Raw genomic sequence first — 17,908 nt, 5'->3', positions numbered from 1 at the left:
ACGAAAATATTAAGAGCCTTCTTATGAGATACCCCTAACGTTGGTGCTTGTACTGTCATTAGTGGGCTTTCTTATTTTATTAACGTACTATGTCGCAGGCACTTGGTCAGTAAGTGTGTACTGAAAACGAAGTGCCAAAATAAGTCTGCAGGACCAACTACTGCTTCCTGCATGCCAGGGGAAGATGCCGCTGTATTTACTACCTCAGGTGTGTAATTTTGGGGGACTTCTCAATCCTTCCGTGCATATTTTTGAAGTTTATTAGCGATCTCTAGGACGCTTTTACCGGTTGCTTCAGCGACAAGGAGCTCCACCATGACAGCGTTATGGATGTGCTGCAGCCCTTATTCACAACAAACACCTTAACGGCGTTGGTTGCGACCAGCACAGCGAGACCTTGACAGCAAATTTGGTTGGTTTTGTATACATTGTGACACGGATTCATTTCTATATAAAAGGTTTAAACAAGTTTCGTTATTACATGCGAAGGCGGGAGCAACACCTTAAACTTAGCCGTCGCTAATGATTGCAGGCGAGTTATGAAAATGCGTTGGCCAAAAATGTCAATTTAAATCTCCCTGTAAGCGTCATTCCCAAACCGTTACCTGTGTAGACTTTGCGCATGATTTCCCGCGCAACATTTTATATGCTGGGCTATTGAAAATGAAAACACAATGTGTATTTTAATTGTTCTAGTTCCGTTTATTTGAACCACTAAGTTAGCTTTCTTGACTGTGTGTATGATTTCCCGTGTTATATTTCATTTTTGTCGCGGTCAGTATATTTTCTGATCTATGCTTTGCTTTGGTTTTATGTGCGTCTAATTATACTCTCAGCATACTTGTGAATTAAATTTGTGTTAATTTGATTGAAATCCTTTCTTGACCGAATCAGGTGAAAGGTGGTGCGATTAATAGAATGTGACATAGTTCTGTGAAAGACGGTGATTGGAACAACTGAGATAACCGCTGGACTTTCCCTTTTTTATTTAAAAAGACATCTCCCTTGCGCGTGTAATTTTCTGTTCGGACAGGCGACGGCATTAACACCACGGTGACCCCTAATTATCACAAGCGGGCCACTGCTTAAATAACAACTCACGCAATAAAAAAACAAACACAACCTATGATATTAACCCACATAACTGCAGTCGGAGCGTAAAGTGCGTGACAATAAATAAGAAATTCTTCTGAAAAGCCATCATCCCAGTCCTCATATTTTTTCATGTCATTTGTGTCGACCAATTGTGCCCATCGAGCAGCACAATAAGGACACACTCATCAAGCAATCATGAACATGGTTCATAGCAGGCAATTTCGCGCAAAATAAATTTTGATGGGAAGTTGGAATAGCCAAAATGTCGATGCAAATACTTTATTTACAATCCGCTAAGAACGTTGCGCTCAATTATGAAAAATCCGTAATTTTTTCGTTGTTGTCGAGCGGGAAAGGCAAAACTAACGCAAAATGAGCTGCAGCGTTTATTATTCCCTTCGTTACCCACAGTCCACTATACCTACAGTATATTGAAGCAATTGGATGTCCCGCAGAACAAATTTCGAGCGCTCCGCGCGTAAAGAAGCAGCGTTTCCTGGCCCGACTGGGCGCGCGGCCGTACGCGCGGCCAGCCGCCGCTTTCAGTTGTTGTTGACTACAGCGCCGCCGCTATTTTCTGCGCGAAACGAGCACCTCTCCGGGCGGCCGGTCGGGCCACTCTAAAACTTCTAGTACACTCTATCCATGCCATTGGCGGACTCTTTTTGCCTCTCTCTCTCGGTGCACCTTCTCCGCCTCCTCCGTCCTGTATCGCCTCTCTTGTCGTCTGCATCTGCCAGCGCCAGCCGGCGGAAATCAGCTGATAGGCAGGTAGAAGGCCGTTTTGCAGCGCGTGACCGTGAACCTAAACGCGCGGTTACACTGTTACACGTCTTCAGTGTGGCCGCAGCAGGTTTGCGAAGCGGCTCGCTCTAACAATGCCGCAATGCTCGGTGCCAGGCTGCAAGTCGCGATCGGTACCCAAGGAATTGGGCGTCACTTTCCACCGGTTAGTGCATCATTCCGCTGACAAGTATTGCTGTACATTGGTGTGCATTCATCCTTTGTTTGCAATCGCCGCCGTTTATAGGTTCCCAAGCGATGGAGAACGCCGCAAACAGTGGGCGAACGCCGTGCGGCTACCGGACTGGAAAGTGCCCAAGTTTGCGTTGCAGTTTCACTGGCAATCCCAGAGATGACTAGTCAATTAAACGGCCGTTCTATATATATAGGTAAGCAGTACTTCATGCAGATTTCACGCTAAAAAATTGTGGAATGTTTTTACCGTTGTTCGCGTGCCTTCGATAGAATTTTTTGCGAAGGAGGAGGAGCAGGAGGAGGAGGCAAAACGTTTTATTGAGTAAAAAAAAATGAGAGCGTGGGTGGCGTCAATAAACTTTTTTTCGCCAAGTTTCAACTTGTCTCAGTGTCAATAAATTCAAGGTGATATCAGTTGAAAACGTTCATACACTAACCTCGCAGTATGAAGCGTTGAAAAGCGAAATCCAGAGCGAGACCACAAAAAGATCCAGATTCCAGATCCAGCACTCTTCCAGTCAACAGACGGACACCTACTAAGGTAATAGGACGATGGAATTATATCAACTGGGAATCTACCTTGTAACAGTTGCAAAAGCACTGCCGCGCATTGCCGGCCTAGCAAACTATATATTGCGGCGGCGGTAACCAAAAAATTGAGTTGCGAATCGTTCGGTTGCAAGTCGCCTACGTACTGCACACCGTGTATCACTTACCGAAAATCTACCAGACGGGTGTCCGCGCGTACGACGGGACGGCGCGTTCACGATATCTGCACTTCAATAGGCGCGTCGTGATCGCGACCGGAGCAATAGCTTGACGCGGTACAAGGTGCACTTGCAAGTAGAAATTAAATGACATATTCACATCGGCGCAGCTGTCGCAACTCGCAGCATCCTTTTCGAGTTCCGCAAGACCACAGCCCCACAGCGCAGCAAAGCGAAGCAGCAATCTTCGCAATCGGACGACAAGGCAGGCGCTGCCTTTCCTCCATGACTGGCGAACGGCGGGCGGGCTGTTGCTAGGACGCCGTTGCTAATGCGATTTCCAATGGCCGCCGAAAACACGTGACTTCCTCCACACTTTTGCCAATGCGCGGGGATAGCTGGGGGCCTCTCCTAAGCTTTTTTTTCCTCCATGGTCGCCGCTCTGCTTGCGTGTCATACTGGGTGTGACGGTTTTCAAAAAGCAGCGCTGGGCTACAGAGGGGCGCTGGTTACATTGCCGCTCACAGGTATCAGCGGCGACCGAATCCACCGCTGTTGAGCTGGACGAAGCTACGCCCGCTCGGAGACGTGCCTTTGGCGCTGTACAGGGCGGTATAAAATTGTTGGCTGCTGTGGTTTGCCATAGCATGTATTTGCGATATATTTTTTGAAAGCCGGTAACAAAATTGCCCTCGACAATATAGAAAGCACATTCACAAATTTGTTTTTGTTTTTCACAAAAGCAATCTCGCTTCCGAGATTTTTTTTTTTTAATTTCGGGTTTCTCCCAAGTTATCGCAGCCAGTCAGCCTCGGTATGGTCGGAAGAAAGGGAAATAAAAATGCCCTTGCGGGGGAAATTCAGTAATAAAGGACGCCGTACCAAATACATACAATCGTTGTCTTCTATCACAGCGGGTCTCATAGTGCGCATATTTTGTTGTCGCATTAACCCTTTCGCTGCCGTTGACGAGCACAGTCGTCATGATATTTTGTACCAAAATGACTGATAGCGAGTATGGTCGTCATCGGTCATGACGACTATACTCGACATAGTTCATTTTTGGAGCCCTGGTAGCTCTTTTTTTTTTTCAAGACAATGGGGCCATGCGGTGACGCCATCTTGGAGCAATCTCTTTTACACCGTTTAAGAAATCACGGGAAAAGAAATATTTGATGAGGGGAATCCGCTGGGCTGGGTCAGCGCGGGTGGGCGACGCGTTGATGTCACTCTCTGGCGAGGAGTAAATGCAGCTTGCGGAGCAGCACAACAGATGACGCGTCAAGCGCATTGCCTTATTTTACATGTTCTTCTACGGACGCGGCGCACAAAAATCGTAATATCTTGCCGGATTCCTTTTTGTAAAACAAACAAACAGAAGTGATGGACAGTTTAGCAGAAGTTGTTAATAAATATTGCCCTAGTTACAGGCCGTAGCGCGCTTGAGACGAAGCACTAGAAGGAATCCCGGAGCAGACGACGTCTCCCGACACCGCCTTCTTGCCACGCGTGGTTTACCCTCACCACTCTCGCCTCTCGCGGGCTTCTAAACTTTGCGCGCGCTTTTAAAGTTGCACACGCAGGGCGGGCAAGTGAGGACAGTCTAAATATGAACTAATGGCATAGAGGATAATAACCATCGTTCACTGAAATTACCGTCCAATTTCAGTACTACCCATCTTTTCAAAAATATTCGAGGACATAATACTTGACAGGCTGCAAACTTTCTTCTCCAAGCATTCTGTAATCGTGGAAAACCAGTTCGGATTCCAGAAACAAAAATCAACCGAGAAAGCTCTCCTGCGTATAAAAGACCAAATAATTGAGAATATTGAACAACGACAGTTCACTTTAGGGCTTTTCTTGGATATAAGAAAGGCTTTTGGCTCGATAAGTCACAGAATCCTAATCAGTAAACTGCAGAGGTATTGAATACGGGGAACTGCGATTGACTTGATTGACAGTTATTTGAACGGTAGACGACAGTTCTTGCAGACCGGATCCACCTATTCTACGACCCTGACACTTCAACAAGGCGTACCACAGGGGTCAAAATTAGGCCCATTGCTATTTTTGATTTATGTGAATGACATTGTAAACCTATCTAATTCTTCGCAAATAATCATGTACGCGGACGATACCAATGTGTTTTTTAGGTCAGACAGTTAGACGACCTTGAAGTTGCAGTAAATAGGTACTCGAATTCGCTATCAGTCTGGTTAAAACAAAACCAACTACAACTAAATACTTCGAAAACCACGTACATTATATTCCACCCCATCAATAAAGTAATAAAAAGGCCGCTTACGATTAAATTTGGAGAATCTGTGATCAGTAGGGTCAAGCAGCAAAACTTTTTAGGCGTATGGTTTCAAGAGGATCTAAAATGGAATACACATGTAAATCAACTTTGTAGTGAATTATCTAAAACCACTGGAATAATGCACAAAATTGCGCACCATATTCCTACTTGGTTGAAAATACAACTTTACCATGCTTTGTTCTATTCTAAACTATGCTATGGTGCAGTGGTATGGGGCACAACAAGTGCCCACAACTATACCAGGATAATTAAATTGCAAAAAAAAGTTCTCCGAATCTATATGAATTACAACGGTCCTATGATCAACTTAAGAACTGAGCCCCTCTTTTTAAAATATAGCATGCTCAGAGCAGATCGGGTTTATACCATAAAACTACTACAAATTGTGTACAACGACAAGTTGGCCTTGACAGCAGACCCTGCATCAGCTACGCAGTACTCACTCCGATGCATAACAAGGCATGCGCCCAAAGCGAGGACAAACTACGGCAGGCAAACCTTCTTGTTTCAGAGCGTTAGGATATTTAATAAAACTATAGGAATAATTAATTTCTCTTGCGCTCCCAGTGTGTTTAGGAAACAAATAAAAAAATCCATATCCATACCTATGTTATACGTCGTAGAATACTAATGTATGTGAATTTATACTGTTACCGTAACAGTGAATATTGTGTTTTTTATTTCTTTTTATATTTGACTTACGTATGTTATTCCGGACCTTGGATGTCATGATGATTATATCCAAAGTATTTTACCAACCTGTGTAGAAACAAATTTAGTGCTGTATAAGTGTGTGTATATTGAACTCGTAAGTGCTTATGTATGTCACAAGACTTATTTTTTCTGAGTGATTTGTGTTCCATTATATGTGTACTTTATGGAAGGCAATGTGACGCGCGCGATATCTCGCGAGTGCTTTTTCAATTGTCTGATATTTATCAAGGTACGTAACCTTGCGCCTGTGTCCGGGGCAGTCGCCTCGTCAAGCCGCCTCAACCAGCGGCTTCTTGCGGCTGTCCCCTCCTTTGTAAAAAATAGGAAAAAAATAAAGATTTCAAAGATCATACCTAGCTTCTCAGCATGTTTTTTATTGTAGGTTCCGCGTTCTAAAAAATTAAAGCCCATTCATCTAACGACAACGATGTTTGAAACACAAAGATTTCTTCCGCCGCAAACCAACCCCAATGAAAGTCCAGTCGTGTGAGGGATTCGTCGGCGTCGTCCGCCCATGACGGCAGCCGGCTACTGCACTGACTGACCTTGAACCGGCGAGCCTTTTCGGAAAGCGCGCCGCGCGTCTTCTCTTCGGCGCCTCGCGACAGAGGGCGCGTCGGTGCCGTGCCCGGTGCCGTGACTTTTTATCGCGCCGCCGGAGCAAGGTTGCACCTCCTCAATAATTCCGGCTCCATGAAAGAAATAAAGGAGCGCTATTTCAACAAAACATTGGTACCGTTATATTCAGAACAAAGAGCTATAGAAATTGAGACAAAAACATTTTTTGGTAAATTTGGTACATTTTTCTTCATGGAACCGACGTTCTTATTTTTAAGGAGGACCTTCTATTAAGAAAATCAAGAGCTTTTAAACTCTCTGGCGCTGTTATGTGGACGGTAATTAGAAAATATTAATTAGCTAATGCTTCGCCACGCGCCATCAGAAATATTCAGTGCCCTTCCAATTTGTGAAGAACGATTACCAGGGGAGCTGTGGTGCGGAATATTTGGATCGTCTTAGCGTGTAATCATAATATAAATTATTTTCTGATGGTTCCGGTAAAACAACAGTTACCGCCGTTTTCTGAAAATAAACTCCCTTCGTAGATGACCATTTATTGACAGCAGACAGTATTATTGTATCGTTTACAACTTCACTGTTAACTCAATAACACCAAATGCGAAGCCGTTCTCTGTAATCATACTTCCCCCAGGCGCCCTGCCACGTTGCTCAGTCAGCCCGCTGTCGGTTGCTCTCATACGAAGAAGTCACGGATCAATACCGTCTCCCCCGCCGCCGCTATGCGCCTTGACACCGTATCCCCTACCAACGCTTAGGAGCGCCTATGGGGACCCCTCAAGACCAACTCCCCCTTCAGTCGTCGTCCCCCCCCCAAGATCCATTCCTCTCAGTTCCATTCCCACTAACTGACCCCTCTGTGATTCCCTTCACACTCTCGCTCACACCATGAGGCCTGTCATTACAATCCATCCCCCCAATCTGCCGCATCGAGCCGTGAAAGGAAGCGCTTGGCGCTCGCAACCGGGGGTGCAGCTATTTATGGTTGACCGAGCCGCCAGCATCGCCGACAGCCTTTTCCCGGCGGCCACCTCGCGTTCATAGGCCAACTTGCTTGGAAAATAGTCATTCCTCTGTGGCCATGCTTCACGGTGCAAACGCAATGTGAGAAAGCCAGCCTACAAAAACCAAATTTACACCGACCTTTTGAAAGTCGGTTCACCTTTTGGCACAAGCGCATTGTTAGAAGACGTTTTTTAATAGAAACGATAAGCCGTCTTCTATTATATATGAAAGCCGTGGGACCGCTTTTATGTTTTTACGAGTTTTTCTCACATCGGGATCCGGTTCTTTCGAGGCGGACAAACTTGCTCCAGAAGGAACGTAACGCGATACCACGCCCGACTGTCGTAAAGCCCAGGCGTAGAACAGCTCAGCTGTCAGAAACACCATGTCCTGCTCAGTAGCAGAGCGAAAGTTACTTTAACGAGACCCATATTTCTGGGGGTGCCTAAACAGAAATAGACAACGTCCCAAGCCTTGACCGGATAACTTTGCTTTGGATGTTTACGTAAAGCCACACGATAAAGCTTACCATTGCGTTCTCGTAAGTAATATTCCTGGCTTCATTTTCCTTTTTTATTAGTTACTGTTTTGAGGGTTCTTCATGTATTTTTGCTTTAACATTTCTAATCATTATTTTTTGCTCGCCATCATGAATTTGTGGCGGTAACTGCTGTTTTTCCGCAACTATCGGAAAATTAATTGCATGACAATTAGCCGCTAAGAATAACGCAACACAGGGGCCCCGCTTGTCATCGTTCGTCACACAGTGGAAGGGCAGTGAAATGTTTAACGGCGCGTCTCGAAGCATCAGCTAAAATTCTCTTCGTATTACCATCGACCTAAAAGCGCCAAAAGTTCAAAGCTGCAACATTTTCCTAAATAAAAGAAGGTGCTCGTTACAAATAACAACGTCGGTTTTAATGCGACAACACAATATCCGCCCTATGAGGCCCGCTGTAATAGAAGACAACGATTGTATGTATTCATTGCGGCGTTCTTTTACACAGAAGATTGCCACTGCATGGGCATTTTGTATTTTCCTTTCTGCCGAACAGACCTGAACTGAGTACTCGGGAGAAACACAAAATTAAGAAAAAGCGCAATATTGGAAGCGAGTATGTTATACCGCCCTTTACAGCGCGCAACAAGGCACGTTTCCGAGCGCGCGTAGCTTCGTCCAGCTCAATAGCGGCGGATTCGGTCGCCGCTGATGCCTGCGAGCGGCAATGCAACCAGCGCCCCTCTGTAGCCGAGCGCTGCGTTCTGAAAACCGTCATGCCCAGTACGACACGCCAGCAGAGCGGCGATTAAACATATTAGATCATAGAGTTTCTTAGTGAGTATACTAGAGAGGAAACTGCGCCTAGTAAGCCATGTCGTCGTGGGGGTTTATGGGCAGACCACCGTATTTGGCTCGGGCTTGGCATGAGTAAAGATCGTTTCCCCGAAGTCCGGTGTCGATCAGGAACCCAATCGCCCGGGCTCCGGTTGATTTGGCAGGAGGCTGGCTGGGCGATGGTGTTGAAGTTCTTGGAGGCGACGGTCGAAATGACGAACTCAAGGCGTTGGGGTTGATTAAATGAAATTAAGGGTTTATATGCAGCTATTTGCAGTGGGAAAACTGGGTACATGAATAATAAAGGAAAAACTGCAAACTTTAGCTAGACGCTAGCTCCGAGTGCGCACAAATCACGCGAGCTCCTCAACTTCGTCTAACTCTCCTATTCTCGTAGCGTACACAAACCGCTCGAGAAACAACGGCCGAGACCCTGTCTCGCCGCAAGATCCGTCTAGTTGCCCGGTACGGCGCTGTACCCTTAACCTCCGACGCGATCTTAACCTCGACTAGGGGGCTCGCAAATCCCAGACTCTTTGTCTCGCCGGGAACTGCCCAGCTCGGCGCTCAGACGAGAACGATTTCCAACGTCTAAGTTCGGCCTTATAAAACCTCGAGATCACCCTCTCTCGGGAACGCCCCAGTAGCGTTCGTACACGCGTATGGGAGTGCCCAAATTCACGTAGACAGCTGTCACTCAGCACGCCACGGAATATTCAATGAGTCGCCGCCATCTCGGGTCAACGGACCGCCCGCGGGCCAGCAGGCGCGGTGAGAGCGAAAGACGCGACTGTGCGTCATGCTGACCGAGCGTGTAAACAATAGACCCTAGTGCGGCACCCGTCCCGACGCCGGTAATCGCACCACCCCCGCGCGTCGAGCAGACGTTCCTGGAATCCGGCGACGCTGTCTGCTTTCTCAATGGGGGATTATCCTTCGGGTATGCGGTGGGCTAGACAATCCGTCTCCCGTGCGCGCCGTGACGAATTAGCGACGCCTGCATTGCAGTGTTGGCAGTGCTACGTCGCTAGACAGAGCGGCGGGTTCTCACGCGCAGCCCGGGCGCCTGGCCGCTAATCTCATAAGTGGACCTTACAGCATGACAATTGGATTTTAAGTGGTTTGGGTGATTTGCTTTCTTCACTATGCATTAAGACGTCTACGAGCTACGAGGAGGCCGAAATCCTCCCTGTTCTGCAGTAGCCGTGTTCGGTGGTGGTGGTGGTGGCCCATAAAGGGGCGCATACCCACTCAGGGGGATTGGCCAAGAAGTTTTTGGTTTCCTTAAAAAAGACCAGCTAAGGCAAAATAGTGCAGTTGAAAAGAGAATTTAGTACCCAGGTTGAAGAGAGAAAGAGCAAAAGAAAGAGGAACGAGAGAACCTTATCAGAATCGTTTTAGCAAGGCAGACGAGCCGTCTCTGAAATGAAGGAATGGATGGCGCGACAAACATCCCCATGGCAGTGGCCTAGCTTCGTGCCCCCAAAAGACAAAAGCACTGGCAAGGATAGTGGCATTCCAAGGCGCCACAGGGGAGCCTCCAGCAGCTTTCTTCGATGATGAGAGAAGCGGCGAAACAAAGGGAAGAAATGTTCGTCCGATTCAATTTCATGGCAGAAGTGGCACAAAGGTGAGGTTGTTCGATCTGCCCGGTATAGGTACCTATTAAGTGGGGGAACACCACAACGAAACGAGGTCAGAGAGACTTCGCATGCGAGTTTGGCAGAAGCTTCTTTTCCAAAGAAACCTGAGATGCTCGAGAGAGAGAGAGAGAGAGAGAAATGACTTGTATTGATTCGTCCTGCGAGAAAGGTGCGGGTCAGGCCACGCAGGGCTTCGCCGCACCTCGTCTAACTACCTGCGCTAGGTAGCGGGCGGTGCCCGAGGCGTCGTGCCCGGCCGGCCGCGCGGGTTACTCGGATCGCCCGCGCCGTCGCCGTCCGCTGGACCCCCGCGGGGGCCGGGAGGCGAGGGGCGCTGGCTTTCCTTTCGCCGTTGCAGCGCCAGAGCTTCCTCGAGCCGCTGGACGGCCCTGAGCTGGTTGCCGTGCTCCGGGGAGCCGATCAACTCGCGAATGTCCGGCGGGAGGCGGTCGCCTCCGTCGCGCGCGCACTGTTCGTCACAGCCCCACATGATGTGGGCCAGGTCCGCGGGCACTCGCGCACACACACAGCACTCGGTCCGCTCGTAGAGTTCCGGGTACACGTGGCGCGCCAGCGCCGGCGTGAGCACGGTCTCGGTCTGTAACTGCCGCAGGAGCACCGCCTCCTCCCGGGACAGGCCGGGGTGGGGAGGCGGAAAAGTCCCTCTTTCGCGTCTGTACCACCGGAGCACTTCGCCGTAGGCGACGAGGGGCTCCCCTGCGTCTTCGTCGTGGTCGTCGTCTGCTTCCTCCCCGGAGTCTTCCGGGGTTCGGTCGAGGCGGGGGGGCGCGGTCCGGCACGTGGCGAGGACTCGGGCCGCGGCGTCCGCCTCTTCGTTGCGGTTGTGGTGGCCGTTGGGCAGCTCCCGGCCCGCGTGGGCCGGGAACCACCGGATGCTCGTGCTGTTGGCGGCCCCCTCCCGGATCCGAGAGAGGAGCCGCGCGGTGCTCCTGCACACCGTGCCCCTCGCGAAGTTGGAGATCGCCGACTTGGAGTCGCTGAGGACGGTCCGCGTGCCGGGCAGGGTTAGGGCTAAGGCGATCGCCGCCTCCTCGGCCTGCCGGGCGGTCGCATCCCGCACGCTCCCGGCGTTGAGCAGGTCTCCCGAGGTGGCCTTCAGGACCACCGCCACGAAGGTGTCGGCCCGCTCGCGGTGCTTGGCCGCGTCCACGAACACCGCTCCCTCGTCCTCGTTGTACGTTCTGGCGAGCGCGCGCGCCCGCGCCGACCGGCGTTCGACGTTTCGCTCCGGGTCCACGTTCCTCGGGAGCGGAGGCACTACGATACGGCGTGCTATGTCGTCTCGCAGCGGGACCAGCTCGTCTTCCGCCGCGGGACCGAGGGGCGGGCGGAGGCCCACCCGTTGCAGGATTTTGCGCCCGGACGTGGTGCTGCCCAGGCGCTCCAGCTGCGATACACGCTGCGCTTCGCTGATCTCCGCCAGGGTGTTGTGGACCCCCAGGGACAGGAGGGCGGCGTTGCTCGTGCCGTTCAGGAGGCCCAGGGCCGCCCGGTAGGACTTGCGGATGGCAGCGTCGATGCGCTCCCGTTCTTGCGCCTTCCACTGGTGAAAGGCGCCCACGTAGGCCACGTGGCTCACCACGAAGGCCTGCAGCAGTCGGAGGAGGCTGGCCTCGCGCATCCCCCTCGAGCGCGTGGAGATCCGCTTCACGAGGCGCGTGGCTATGCCCATCTTCGTGATCATCTTCTCGATCGTGGTGCCGTTGCCGCGGTTCGCGTCCACGTGCATGCCCAGGACTCGAACGCTGGGGACCGTCGGGATGGCCGTGCCGTCTGCCGCTCGTACGACGATGTTGCGCTCCGCCTCCGCGGCGGCGCGCTTTCGATACCGGCCCGGTGGGGGCAGGATCAGCAGCTGCGATTTTTGCGGCGAGCACCGCAGACCCGTGCCCGCCAGGCCGGCCTCGATGGTGCGTACCGCCTCCTGCAGCGTCGACTCGATGTGGCCGTCACTGCCTCCCGTGACCCACAGGGTGATGTCGTCGGCGTAGATCGAGTACCGGACGTCCGGGAGCTCGTCCAGGCGCCGGGCCACGCCGATCGCCACCAGGTTGAACAGGAGCGGCGAGATGACCGAGCCCTGCGGAGTGCCGGTGCTTCCGAGCTCGCGCTCCTCCAGTTGCGTGCCCCCGACCTCCAGCCGCGCCGTGCGCCGGGACAGGAAGGCTCGGATGTAGTCGTAGGACCTGCGCCCCAGGCCGAGGCGCGACACCTGGGCCAGGATCGCAGAGTGCCGCACCTTATCGAAGGCGCTCTGAAAGTCCAGGCTCAGGATCGCTCGGTTGTCCGCCGTGGGCCCCTCCGGGAGCGCCAGCACCTCGTGTTGCAGCAGCAGCATGGCGTCCTGCGTGCCGAGCCTCGCGCGGAAGCCCAGCATCGCGTCGGGATACAGCTCGTTGTCCTCCAGGAACCGCTGCCACCGGGCGTTCAAGACGTGCTCCAGCACCTTGCCCACGCACGACGTGAGCGAGATGGGGCGCAGGTTCTCGATGCCCGGCGGCTTGTTCGGTTTGGGAAGCAGGATGGTCTTGGCCTTCTTCCACTGCTTGGGAAGGCTGCCCGATCTCCAGCACTCGTTGAAGTACTTGGTCAGCGTCACCACCGCCGCGTCATTCAGGTTGCGCAGCGCCTTGTTGGTCGCGCGATCCGGGCCCGCGGCCTAGCGGCAGTTCAGGGAGCGGGTCGCCTGGCGGACCTCCCACTCCTCGATGTCCCGGTCGAGGGCGGCGTTCGGCGGCCCGGCGTAGTCGGCATGCGTTTCGTGAGGGGTGGCCGGGAGGTACTGCTCGTTCAGACGCTTGTGCACCTCCTCTTCCCCCAGCTTCTTGGTCGCGGTGTACAGGATCGGCGCCATGCGGTGACGGTGATACTCCTTGCTCTTGCTCTCGTCCATCAGGTGCCGCAGCAGCTTCCAGGTGCCGCCCCGGTGGAGCTGCCCGTCTGCCTCGCCGCAAAGCTCGTACCACTGCTGCGCGCACAGCTGGCGGCTGTATTTCTCGATCTCCCGGCCGAGCACCGCCACGCGCTTGCGCAGCGCGCGATTGTGACGTTGGCGCTTCCAGCGCAGCTGCAGCGACCGCCGCGCCTCGAGCAGGTGCGCGAGGCGGGGATCCATGCGCGGCGTGTCCTCCGTCGTCTCGATCGTCGCCGTCGCACCCTCGGCTGCGGCCACGAGACCCTCCGTCCACTCCTCGATGTTCTCGATCTCGCCCAGCTCCGCTTTCCGGAACCGGTGCCAGTCGGTCAGGCGGTGCTGGACACGGCCGGCGCCGCCGCCGTCCCCGTCGTCGCCGGAGCGGAGCGGCACCGTCACCTCGACGATGTAGTGGTCGCTTCCCAGGTTGTGGCCCGTGTTCCTCCACCGCGCCGTCCTGCCGCCCGGCAGGAGCGCGAAGGAAAGGTCCGGGTTGGTGTCCCGGGCCGTCGACGTGCCGATGCGCGTCGGGTGCGACGGGTCCGTGAGCAGCACGTAACCGGCCTCGGCGGCATCTTCCAGCAGGCTTCTGCCCTTGGCCGACGTCGCCGTGTACCCGAGCTCCCGGTGCTGGGCGTTAAAGTCGCCGCACACGACGACCGCCGCGTCCCTCTGCCCGGAGACCGCGTTGCGAGCCTTGTGCAGCAGCGCCCGGAACTTTTGCTGGCGGTGCTGCGGGTTGCTGTATACGTTCACGACGAGGACGGCGGTGCCCGTCGCCCGCTTCTTCCGTCTGCCCGTGACTATTGCCAGTTCGGTCACACAGTGCTCGATGGAACTGCCGCGGCCGCCCAGGAAATTCTCGTGTTTGACGAAGGCGATGCCCTTGCGGACGAACGTGCACACTCCTTGCGCCGCGCCCTTCCCGCAGGTGCGGGCGCTCGGCGGGCTGGCGTGCGCTCTGTAACCCGGCAGGGACGTCGCGTTCGCGTCTTCGGCGTGCGTTTCTTGCACCATGATCACGTCGGGGAGGTCCGGCGCGGTCAGGGAGCGCAGGTGTTGTTGCAGGACTGCCTTCCGGCACCGGAAGCCGTTGGCGTTCCAGTGCCAGATCTTCAGGGTCGTGCGGTCGCGGCTCGTCATGGCGAATGTTCCTGAGAGGCTCCGTTGTCTAAGTGTTCTTGTATGGCATTCATCTCGAGCGTCTTCATGTTTTCGGGACTGAATTGTTGCTGCAGCTGCTGCTGTAGCTGGGTCATCTGGCCGACGGCCTGGTTGACTTGCTGCATCGTTTGGTTGAGGGCTCGGTCGATCCTGTTGGTGAGCCGCTTCTCCATGTTCTCCAGATCCTTGCCCCAGCGGTTCATCTGGTTCTCCAGCCGACGGCAGCGGTGTCTTCGCGGCGCCCGGTGTCTTCGCGGCGCCGGTCGCCTTCGCCGACGCCGACGAGACGACTGACTCCGCGTCGTCCTCGTCCGCATCGATCTCTTCTTCGGATTCTTCGCTCTCTTCGCACTCCTGCACCCGTCTCATGAGAGGGGTCGGGGAGGTCTGGCTTGCCGCCGGAGACGGCTGCTGCGGTTCCTGTCGCTGCCCGGGGGTGGGTTCCCGTGCCGCCTGTTGTCGCTGGGGTTGCGGCCGCGGAGCCTGCCCCTGCGCGGGGCGCGCCGCCGTGGTCGAAGTAGGCTTCGGGGCCTCGGAGGCGGGAGCGGCCTTCGCTTTCTCCCACCCCTTCTTCGGCAGTCCCCATAGCTCTTCTAGCTGCTTGGAGAGCCGCTCGATCGTGATGCGCTGTTCGTGGATCGTCGCACGCATTTCCTTCACCATCTCGCGTAGCTCCGCGTTCTCCGATCCGTTAGGCTTCGCGGCCGGCCGCCTCGTGCTGTTGTGGCGCGAACCGGAGCGGCTCGCTCGCCTTCCCTTGGACGCCGATCTCTCGCGCCGCGCGGACTTGGACCGCCGCCGCGACCTTAGCCGCGACGACGCAGTTGCGCCGCCGACGGCGACCGTCGCCCATGTGGGGCCACGTGACAGGTCTCTGCGCCTATCTCCGCGCGCCACGCCGGACGCGCTCCTGTCGCGGCTCTTCTCCCGGCTGCCGCCGCGCGCCGCGCGCTGGTCGAGCTCCGGGAAATCGACTCTTCTAGAAATCCTGACCTTCAGCACCGGCGGCGGCGGTGCCGACTTCGCTTGCTCCTCGTCGAGCTTGCGTTGCCACTGTCGCTTCTTGACTTGAAACGGGGTCTTGAACTTATTCTTGCAGCTCTTGGTGCCCGTGGCGTGCGGGCCGCCGCAGAGCTTGCAGTTGGGCTTGCAGCGTTGCTCGTGGCCTGGCCCCGGGTTCCGCTGGCCGCAGGCGAAACAGACCTGGGCGGTTGGGGTGGGACACACGTCCTTTCGATGGCCGACTTGGCCGCACGTCTTGCACACCTCTCTGCGTTGCCGGTAGAGGTAGCACCTCGTAATCATTCCGCCGTACCTGACATAGGACGGTACCTTCCCGCCGTCGAAGAGAATGACGACGGCCGTGGACTTGCCGAGGCGGTGGGCGTCCATCGCCGTGGGGTTGTGTCTGTTGACCACGAAGCGGTGGATATCTTCCGCCGTGTCTTCGAGCCCGACGCCGCGGATGACGCCCCGGGACGAGTCCTCCGGCGCCGCCCGGTACGCGTAGGCCTCGTATGTCGCGCCTCCGATCGCGATTTCCTGGATCAGCTCGTACTGCAAGGTGCGCTCCTCGCTGGGCGTGCTAATCACCAAAATGTTCTGGGCCGCGTTGGGCGACACGGAGTCCTCCTCCATGGCCGCTGCGTCCACGCCTGCCGCCGCGAAAACGGCTCTCCGCAGGTCGGTCAGTAGCACCTTGCCTACCACGAAGCCGCCACGTGGTCGAACGACCACCCTGTTCTCGTCACGGGAAGCGAAATTGGGCATCCTGGCTGTCTTCGTCATGACCGCGTTGACTTTGTTAGCGAACTGCGCCCGCGTGGGCTGCCGGGGCGTGCGGGGTTGTTAAGCGGAGTCGGGGCTCGGCTTACCGGTGGGCGAAGGGGCCTGCTGCGCATGGGCCCCTTGCTTGCCCGCTTGGTTCTTGCGGCGGCGCAGGGGGACAACTTGAATCCACCCGGCGCGGTCCCTGTTGCCCGGGGCGGCGTCTTCGTCGGTGCGCGGACCCGCGTCGGCGTCGTCGTCGGTGCCGGGAACCGTAATGGCCGTCCTCCCCGAGCTGCGATCCAGGCTGGGCCGTCGTCGGCGAGGAGAGTCGGCAGGTGTCGTATCCATTTCCGTGGAATTTTCGTAGGCGTCTTCTGCGACGTGGTGGCCCGCGGCCCCTGTCGGGGCGGGGCCCGAGGCGTCGCTCGTGGCGGCGGCCGTCGACGGGGCCGGCGCCATGCTCGGAGTCGTCGTATCCCTCGTTAGGCTTAGCCCGGCGGCCTCGCCTCACTCGAGAAAAACACTCGTAAATCGGCCAGAGATGGGCGAAAATGCCCAAATCTGGTATCGACGTGCTCCGGACGTTAAAAGGAACGCGTACGTACAGGTTTGGGACAGCTGAGGCGGGATGGTCCTCCGAAAAGTAGTATAATCGTCGGAGCCTATGTGCGTTCGCTCACCTCGGCGACCGCAGCGCCCCCCTGAGATGCTCGAGTTCCGGAGAAGTGTGCAGCCCGTGATCAGGCACGTCCTGGGCCAACAGGTATTGGCGATAGCAGCCTAGCAACACTCAAGCAAACGGGGGAAGCAACTCCGCAATTGCTAAAGCAAATGCCGTTTTTGCTAACGTATCGGCGGCTTCATTAAGGGCTAATCCACAGTGGCCAGGCAGCCAAACAAGCCTAATTTCCCGCACATAAGTGGAAACGCAGGAGTAAAAAGTTTTAAGCATGGGACTGGCAGTTTCTTAGGAAAGTACCATGCACAAGGAAAAGGAATCTGTAAGTATCATCACTGAAGACTGCGCCGAATCGCGTTTCAGGACGGCAAGAAGAATAGCCAGAAAGTCTGCACAGCAGGGAGTGCGTCATCGCACCTGACGTTTGTCATGCCGCAGTCGAAGGACGTATGAATGAGCTGGTAATATGCCGCCTCGAAATTTGTAGCTGGCGAAAAATTAGGAAGCAATACATTTTTTTGTAGTTAAATTGCCGCAAATTGTTAACAAGTAAAAAAAGTTCGAGTCAAACCCTGCCGTAACCGGCATGTAGTAAGTGAAACGATCCTGGCCAATCCCCCAAGTGGGTATGCGCCACAAACTGCACAGGAGGCCGCCTGGTTCTTGCTGCGGCAGGAAACTAAACATCCCCCTCGCGAGGGGCACGATGAAATGCAGAGCATTTTGGGGGCGCACGACGTTAAGTAGTTTCCGTTACGTTAATGTTGTTTCACTTGTTGCTGTTGGTTGTTGTATTGTAATAAATGAGGAGACGTAATTACGTGGTCACGTGACATCATTTATTAGCAGGTGGGTATGATTATTGTAGAGATGCAGTGATGGCGTAGAGGTAGAACACCCGCCTCGCGTGCAGAAGGACCGTGGTTCGAATCCCGGTGCCGGACAATTCCCACCGGATTAAAAAAAAATCCGCGTATTGA

Source organism: Haemaphysalis longicornis, unplaced genomic scaffold, assembly GCF_048455015.1.
Source record: "Haemaphysalis longicornis isolate Haplotype H1 unplaced genomic scaffold, Haemaphysalis longicornis Haplotype H1 scaffold_9, whole genome shotgun sequence".
Taxonomy (NCBI): domain Eukaryota; kingdom Metazoa; phylum Arthropoda; class Arachnida; order Ixodida; family Ixodidae; genus Haemaphysalis; species Haemaphysalis longicornis.
The sequence above is the reverse complement of the archived record's forward strand: the minus strand, read 5'-3'. Positions refer to the sequence as shown.